The following is a 10,055-nucleotide window of genomic DNA, read 5'->3' as shown; positions in this document are numbered from 1 at the left end:
TATTTATCTCTCACCCATTACCTCTCTCTCTCTCTCTCTCCCTAACTACCCAACAGCCCAACAACCTGGTACAGTACAGTACAGTTTTCAGTGATCGACTTATAAATATTCATCACCTTCCTTCTTCATCTTCGTCTCGAGAAGGACCAATTTATATTGAAATAATGGCACCCCTCCAGCCTACCCTCCATGACGTTTAAACCTCACTACTTTCCCCGCTTCAAAGCACAAAATCCTTTCATTTGCTATGCATTTTCGACTCTGTCTACTCTATAAAAGATGCGATATTTACACCCAGCTATTTGCCGAGCCGATAAGGGCGGCGATGAAAGATTTTCTGAATGGGATTTTCACCCTCAAGGACCTCACCTTCGGTCTCCCAGCGTGACGTCACCCCCCCTACCGAGCCAATCAGGTACGGGGACAGGTGTTTGCGGGCAGACTATTGGACAACCGACAATAGTCCACTTTTTCTCCAAACGTTTATTTATCTCGATTCACAGATAAGTTCATCACAGACTTGAAATACAAACACAGCCAGTCAAGATGATGGTGGTGGTTTATCAATGAATACACGCAGTGACGTCATTCATAAACAACTGTGAACGATAACACCTGGACCAAGTAGATGGAAGATAGACAGACGTGCGTGAAATAGGGTCGGGTCTTGGTCGACGCCGCGGGTCCTACACACACACACATCTACCCTCCCGTGTCCTCCCCCGTGTTGTGACTTGAAGAGATCGACCACTCGTCAGGATACATTATGTGTGTTTCTGACCTGGTGTTACAGCTAAGGGGTCGTCAGGATACATTATGTGTGTTTCTGACCTGGTGTTACAGCTGAGAGGTCGTCAAGATACATTATGTGTGTTTCTGACCTGGTGTTGCAGCTAAGAGGTCGTCAGGATACATTATGTGTGTTTCTGACCTGGTGTTACAGCTAAGAGGTCGTCAGGATACATTATGTGTGTTTCTGACCTGGTGTTGCAGCTAAGAGGTCGTCTCAATTTTAGCCATGAAAAAGTCATAGATATAGACAAACTTTTAACAGTCTAAACTTCCGTAAACTTCCTGACTTCTCGTACGTCTACGGGAAAGGGTCGCGGAAGGGGGACGTGATTGCTGCTCGTATCATCATTGGGTATGACTTTGCTTGGGAGATTGGTATCCCCACATCCCCTGAGCAACGCTCTTGTGCGTTATGCAGAAGACCCGACAGCCGCACCCTTATTCACTACCTCCTAAGATGTCCCCACACACAACGCTTCCGTGACGCCTGCTGGACCACCACTCCACGACCCCCTGACGGAGACACGATGATCCTCCCAATACTGGCCAGATATTTTGTAAATAATATTAATTATGTGTTAAAGGAACATCCTTCCTTCCTTAGGCTTTAGTAAGCCCCTTTATAATATTTATACTGTATATACTTTTCACACTTGCCAGATGATTCTGGTGTCATTGTACAGGGGTACCTAGTAACAGCACTAGGATCCCGCTTCCTCTATCAAGGAATAAACAATTGAAATTGAAATTGAATAGTCTAAATAATGTGAGGTTAGGTTAGGTTAGGTGAAAGCTACGTTAGATTGGTTGGGGCTATGTTGCCGTTTGGTTAGAGTTTGCGTTAGGTTAGGGTTAGTGAAAGTTACGTTAGATTAAGGTTATGTTAAGTTTGGTTTAGAGTTTATACAGGTTAGTTAGTGAAAGTTACGTTAGATTAAGGTTATGTTAAGTTTGGTTAGAGTTTATGTTAGGTTAGGTTAGGTGAAAGTTACGTTAGATTAAGGTTATGTTAAGTTTGGTTAGAGTTTATGTTAGGTTAGGTTAGGTGAAAGTTACGTTAGATTAAGGTTATGTTAAGTTTGGTTAGCGTTTATGTTAGGTTAGGTTAGGTGAAAGTTACGTTAGATTAAGGTTATGTTACGTTTGGTTAGAGTTTATGTTAGGTTAGGTTAGGGTGGCTCGTCTTCAGGTTCAAAAAACTAAATTAATTCAACACGAAACTCTCAATTACTGAAATGATTAAAGAGGTCAGTCAGGGGTCAATACGTGCCTATTCATTACCAGTGACAGTCAGACAGTGGACACGAAGGTGACCTCTGACCCCAGGGGATCAGGTTATCTAGACCCGGAGCCGTGGGGGCGAACCTTGACCTGAACCACCCATATTACCCTTAGTGTTGAGGCTGTCCTGTACCGTCAGCCTCCCCACAACTGTCCAGGGCCCATTAGAATTTACACCCATTAGTAACAAGACCCATTAGGACTGAGAACCATCAGGACTTGACACCCATTAGGACTTGACACCCATTAGGTCTTGACACCCATTAGGTCTTGACACCCATTAGGTCTTGACACCCATTAGGACTTGACACCCATTAGGACTTAACACCCATTAGGTCTTGACACCCATTAGGTCTTGACACCCATTAGGACTTGACACCCATTAGAACTGAGAACCATAAGAAGTGAGAACCATAAGAAGTGATACCCATTAAGACTTTGACCCATTAGAACTAAGGACCATTAACACTAAGATCCCATGAGGAACGAGAGACCCAAATCCTAATGGTAAAGTCAGATTAGATTAGATTGGAGCCTATTTTTTTGAGGGGGAGGTGGGGAGTAGAATCCATTTGACCAGCGAGTGTTCTCAGTGGCAGCTTCTCGTCTCGTCGTCCGCTGATTGAGACTTGGTCAGGCGTGGGATTAAATTACACAAGAACATTAGAAAAATTCCCCGTGTCCGTATCCCCTCAAAATTGACTTCTCCCGCGTGATCTAAAAAAAATTAAATAAATAAAAAATAAATAAATAACTTTAATATTGATTTGGTTGATGTTTTGCTGTCGAGTCACACAGGGGCGGTTTGCCTTGTTTTATTTTTCACCTCTGTTGGTCTTGGGAAGTGTTGGTCAAATATTTCTTAAAGAGTTTTGAATACTATCATTTGTTTGGATGACAGTCACTTGTTTAGGTGAGGCGACAACAACAACAACAACAACAACAACAACAACTTATTTAGGTGAGAAAAGACAGTGACTAATATACAGGTGTGCGTGTGCTGGTAGATAAGAGAGATGTTTGGCCCAGGTACAGGTAAGTAGGTGATTAGTGGACACCTTGACGCTAAGTCTCTAGGCTGTGACCATCTCCTGCCCCACACCCCACCACACTATACAACACTATACACTACAATGTAGTGTATAGTGTCATGTATTATGGTGTCATGTAGTGACTACATGACACCATAATACATGACACTATAATACAATAAACTACACTACATGACACCATATTACATAACACTACAATAAAATACAATACGATACATTACAATACATGACACCATAACACAATACACTACACTATACAGTATGGTACTAAAATACTATACACTACAATACAATTCAAGAAAAATACAACAAATAATAATAGAGTAGTAATAATAACAGCTACATTAATAACAACAACAGCAACAAAAACAACAACAATAATACTACTTCTAATATACATATTTGTTTTCAAGACCCTTTGACGATCATGATTTAACCCTTTGACGATCATGATTTAACCCTTTGACGATCATGATTTAACCCTTTGACGATCATGATTTAACCCTTTGACGATCATGATTTAACCCTTTGACGATCATGATTTAACCCTTTGACGACGATGATTTAACCCTTTGACGACTATGATTTAACCCTTTGGTGACCATGATATAACCCTTTGGTGACGATGGTTTAACCCTTTGACGACGATAATTTAACCCTTTGGCGACTATGATATAACCCTTTGACGACGATGATTTAACCCTTTGGTGACCATGATTTAACCCTTTGACGACCATGATTTAACCCTTTGGCGACCATGATTTAACCCTTTGGTGACCATGATTTAACCCTTTGGTGACGATGGTTTAACCCTTTGACGACGATAATTTAACCCTTTGGCGACTATGATATAACCCTTTGACGACGATGATTTAACCCTTTGGTGACCATGATTTAACCCTTTGACGACCATGATTTAACCCTTTGGCGACCATGATTTAACCCTTTGGTGACCATGATTTAACCCTTTGACGATCATGATTTAACCCTTTGACGATCATGATTTAACCCTTTGACGATCATTATTTAACCCTTTGACGATCATGATTTAACCCTTTGACGACCATGATTTAACCCTTTGACGACCATGATTTAACCCTTCGACGACTATGATTTAACCCTTTGGCGACTATGATATAACCCTTTGACGACGATGATTTAACCCTTTGGTGACCATGATTTAACCCTTTGGTGACCATGATTTAACCAGACAGGTACAGACGTGAACACCTTACATTAGTACATTATTTACCATGAGGCGAGTCACCACCGTACATCTTATTACACAACATAACTTATATTAGTGTCCGGACAAAACCCCCGCAGGACAAAACCCCCGTGGACAAAACTCCCGTGGACAAAATCCCCGTGGACAAAACCCCCGCAGGACAAAACCCCGTGGGACAAAACCCCCGTGGACAAAACCCCACAGGACAAAACCCGTGGACAAAAACCCCGTGAACAAAACTCCCGTCAAGACTAAAACCCCGTGGACAAAACTCCGTGGATAAAAACCCCCGTGACAAAACTCCCGTGGATAAAACCCCCGTGGACAAAACCCCGCAAGGACAAAACCCCCGTGGACAAAACCCCCTTAAGTAAAGTGCAAAGTAGGACAAAAAACAACCTAATTTCGAGTAAAAAATAGGACAAAAGGCCCCATTTTTTTCTATTTTCAGACCTACGACCTTCAGAAATACCTCCAGGGTCTTCCCCTCATCCACAGAGTCCAGACATTGGGGCCAAGTTCTCCATGTAATTAAGTGGTAAACTACGTCGTTACCTCACACCACTACCCCCTATAACTAGTACCTCACACCACTACCCCCTATAACTAGTACCTCACACCACTACCCCCTATAACTAATTTTCTACACCACTACCCCTATAACTAATTACCTCACCACACTACCCCCTATAACTAATTGCCTCACACCACTACCCCTATAACTAGTGCCTCACACCACTACCCCCTATAGTACCTCACACCACTACCCCCTATAACCCCTAGTACCTCACACCACTACCCCCCCTAACTAGTACCTCACACCACTACCCCCTATAACTAATTACCTCACACCACTACCCCCTATAACTAGTACCTCACATTCTTCAGGCGGTTCATTAACTCTATACTGTATGTGAATAAATTACAGGAAAATAAAGATTAGGTTAATAAGACAAACTAATTAACGTCGTCCTAAATCAGACAGCATAAAGGTGTTGGTATCGGCCGTTGCTTAGCTTACTGATATCGATGAATTGGAAAAATACCGATATAATCAGTTTGTCGATACCGATGCCCATCAATCGGTGCTTCCCCCTACGAAACACTGAGAGTCTGGATCCGGGCGTACTAAGAGAGACTATGTTGGTATATTATTAATAGTTCAGCTTACTACAGGACTGGTAATTCGACTACTGGAAGCGCCGTAAATATGAGCCTAAAATATTAGCAAGAGATGTCAGTACCCGGGCAGCATCATCGACACCAACAGTAACTCTTGTAATTTGTCTTCTCTTCCCCGACACTTGACTGCTGTACTGTATATCATCACGGCCTCAGACGACGTCTTGTGCCGCCACAATTAAACCTGAGGACAATAGACTTCCCATGACCTCAATCATATCCCCTTTCATTCAATGAAACTTAGTAGGTGTTTGGCAATTTCCACCGCGGGTTGTGACTCCATCTAGCGGTCAGGGGTAGAATTATAACGCCAGGGGGTACACCACAATCTAGTGCGCTTCCACATGGTGGAAAGCTCATTTGCTTTCAATCCAATTCTATACAGTACTTTTGATTTACACACTTGTTGTGGGCCTAAGTCCTGTCCCCACAAACACCTGCATTACGAGTCTCCAAGTCCAATAACTTAGCGGCCATGTGAGGCCTTATAAAGTTAGGAGCTTTCTCACCCCCACCACCAGATGTCCAGAGGTGGTGATCCTGGTGAACACCTCGCACCAGGTTAGGTCACAGACCCTGGGGTGGTGAAAGTGCCTGGGGCCGGGACCCAGAACACCCTCGTCCCCATAGACCCCAAACAAACCAGGCTATAAACCTGACCTAATTCCAATGTACCACAATATCATCCACTTATGATCGACACTACTATTCATCCACACACTGGATGTATGGCGTGGATGACAGCAGCTCCGGACCTCCACGTGAAGTTATCCCCTACTCCCAGCTTATTTCACCTGACGAGTAAAACCCCTAATGCTACCTAATGGGGTTAGGTTAGGTTAGGTTAGCATTCGGGTATTTAATCATCAGATGAAATAAACTAGGGTGTCTAATCCTCACGTGATCTAAGTTCCCGTCAGAATAACAGACGTAGCCTCCAGTGTGGTAAACGTCCCTCTAGATTTACCGTCAAACAGGTTGAGTTTTCCACAAGATACCTTAATTACCACCAGAAACAGAATACACTGCCAGGTACAGTTCCCCATAAAAAAGACAAAACTTCCCGCTAAAAGTAAGTTGCGCGCGCAGGAGGACGGTTACTGGCCACAGGTGAAGGACACTAATGACAAAATAATTACACTCATCAACAACCGTGTAGCTATGAGAGTTACCTTTTGTACCTCCGCCTTAACCTGCCCGAACCCTAGAATTACACACTGCATTACAGGTCAGTCTCCTTAAAATAACAGGCGGTCTGTCGGTCTGCCCGCGGGATAAAACATATTTCACTCGCTGTTCCTCTTCCGAATTTTACTGGAGGATATAATTAATTGTCTTCCATTTCATACCAGCAACTTTTTCCCCTAATAACTTGTCAGTATTTGTTCCTATAAGACACGAAAAAGCTAAAATAATTCCTACGTTTTTCGGTTAGGTTAGGTTAAGTTAGGATCGGGTTAGGTTAGGTTAAGTTAGGATCGGGTTAGGTTAGGTTAGGTTAAGTTAGGATCGGGTTAGTTTAGGTTAGGTTAAGTTAGGATCGGGTTAGGTTAGGTTAAGTTAGGATCGGGTTAGGTTAGGCTGGGGTTATCCTGCAGATTCTTGGGTTTCATTACAATATTAGTAAATAATCTCTACAGGCCGCCATAGAATAGAGTTTCCTCCATGCACCACTAAGGTGATCGTGTTCTCGTCCAATCACCGTCAACGTAATTGTAATCTCGTCCAATCACCATCAACGTGCTTGTAATCTCGTCCAATCACCGCAAAAATGATTATAAGTTTCCCCACTCATCGTCAAGACATTTTTGGTTTATCCAATTATCGTCAAGATGCTCGTATTTCTATCCAATCACAGACAAGATGCTCGTATTTCTATCCAATCACAGACCAGATGCTCGTATGTCCGTCCACTAAGCTCTCGGTGTAGGGTGGCACTAAGATTGGACCTTATGAATCAATCTTAGTGCCTCCTTTAAATAAATGATGAAAAACGAAAAAATAAAAAAAATAAAAACTTTTATATATGAAATATATATATATATATTTTTTAGACGATTGTAAATTTTTCTAAAACTTTTAATAAAAGATTTTAAAGAGGAAAGGTGACAATAATAAACTTTTAAAGAAGAGAAATTATACAAACTTTCTGAAAACATATATATTAACTGTCTAACAAGATGTGAATTTATAGAAACTTTGACATTTCAGAAACAAATCATATATTTTAAACAAAGAAAAACTATACCGTAAAAATATATAACGTGTATAGTGTAAACTTTTATAGCAACAAATATAATATATACTATACTGTATATTTAAACAAAAGAAGGAGAATAAGAGCACCAAGATAAACACCTCTCTTAACTTGGTGACACAGGGGGCGGGAGACAACTCACTGCAACATACAACAATATTTAGCAGCTTCCGTCTAGTGAGTGGGCGCTGTGTGTATGTGGGCGACGTGTAGAGAGGGGTGCTGTGTGCATGTGGGCGTCGTGTAGAGAGGGGCGCTGTGTGTATGTGGGCGTCGTGTAGAGAGGGGCGCTGTGTGTATGTGGGCGTCGTGTAGAGAGGGGCGCTGTGTGTAGAGAGGGGTGCTGTGTGTATGTGGGCGTCGTGTAGAGAGGGGTGCTGTGTGTATGTGGGCGTCGTGTAGAGAGGGGCGCTGTGTGTACGTGGGCGTCGTGTAGAGAGGGGCACTGTATGTACGTGGGATCGGTGTGTACACGGTGGAGAAAGACTACCGCCTGTATAAGCCTTGACACTGAACATCCGCCCAGCACATGTTTGGTCAGGCGCAGCACACACACACCTGCTACCGAGGTGTAATTAGCCTAATCACCTGCCCTAATTACTGGAGTTAAGGAAATCAAGGCGGGCTGGGGCTAATCTGGCCAAATTAGGCGCCATTTATCACAAAATATGGCCACTTGTTGCAGCCGGCGGGGACGAGGAGGTAATCCCGGGAGCTGGGGAGCCGTGTGTGTACAGTACACTACCACAACCAGGAGAGAGAGACAGAGCGAGAGAGAGAGAGAGAGAGAGAGAGAGAGAGAGAGCGAGAGAGAGAGAGAGAGAGAGAGAGTAACTGGTGTCAGGAAGACATCTACTACTATTAAGCTTTAACTATGCACAGAAGACACACTACACTGTACGGTATACCTCCCCCACCTGCCTCAGTTTAATATACACGCTTAGGTTTAGTGGTGGAATAAAACAAATTGACTGATATTTATACCAACAGACACACTATTAAAGTCTTCGTCGCCACATACAAACGTGGGCTCCACCAACAGCTGCCAAACTAATGTTAAGCTCAAGAATGGTGTCTTTAAAAAAATAAATCCTCGGTCGATCACCACTAATGCAGCCTACAGACACTCTGCTTTAGCAAGTGGTCGGATCACCTGAAAATTAGGCACTCCAACTTGCTTCACCTGGGGGTGTTAAGTTACCATTAGAATGTTTAAATAGGTGAACTAAGCTGGGATGCCTAATCTTCAGGTGATCCAATTCACTTTCTAAATATTCTGTGTAAATAAACTTGCCAATTTAAACTTTCGGTAAAAAAAAATTGTATTAGACCCCAAGTATTAAAGTTAACTACTATTACATTATTTGGGGATGAGGTTGAAGACTATAACTGGTTGACGTGTGATAATACTACTAAAACAACCTATAATCTTTAAACAAATCAAACTAAGACTAAGGTTAACTATCCATCGTGTCCGTAACTTCGATACATTTTTTTGACGTTTCTTTACTCCATCATAAGTCAGTTTGTTCAATATAATCTTATATATTTAAGAGGATTATTCACTGTATGAGTCTAGTAACTGAGCCTACATGACATTATTTCGTAATTCTGACGCAAGATCCAAAAGTCACAATTGAAAAAGTATATCAACTTCCTTTACTGCTGGCGCCATTCTTGTTATTTTACTTTTAATTTTTCCTCTAATTATATCTTACTCTTTAACCAAGTTGTTTGGATATTTTTTTTTACACAAATATTTTAACGCCAACTTTACGCAAACTTTTAACTATTATTACGTAAGTTGCCCCTCTCAACTCCAACAACACTGATGGTATGAAAGAAAACTGCAGAGTCTATGTGGGGAGACTCTTATATTACTGTCCATAGTTGCCGTGGTATTCAATCTGCACTTTCTTTTAAAACAGCAAACACAATTGCCTGACCAAATTTACCTAACTTATCTAAAGTATGTTCTAAGACAATTTTCATTGGGTTAGGTTAGGCTGGGTTAGGTCAGGTCAGGTTAGATTAGGTTAGGCTGGGTTAGGTCAGGTCAGGCTGGATTAGCTCGCGTTAGGTTAAGTTAGGTAGTATTAGGTACATCATTATCTCCCCCCCTCTCTTGTAACTAAATGGAAAAGATGGGACTTACTTATTGTCGGGTGTGTCTACAGAGCCCCAAACTGTAACCTACTAAATCAAAGGAACTTAAGAGCCTTAATAGCCAACGCAGCGATGCTCAACCCTAGCCACCTCCTTA

The sequence above is a fragment of the Homarus americanus genome, unplaced genomic scaffold (assembly GCF_018991925.1).
Source record: "Homarus americanus isolate GMGI-L3 unplaced genomic scaffold, GMGI_Hamer_2.0 scaffold53233, whole genome shotgun sequence".
In the NCBI taxonomy this organism is placed as follows: Eukaryota; Metazoa; Arthropoda; class Malacostraca; order Decapoda; family Nephropidae; genus Homarus; species Homarus americanus.
Note: the sequence above shows the minus strand (reverse complement) of the source record.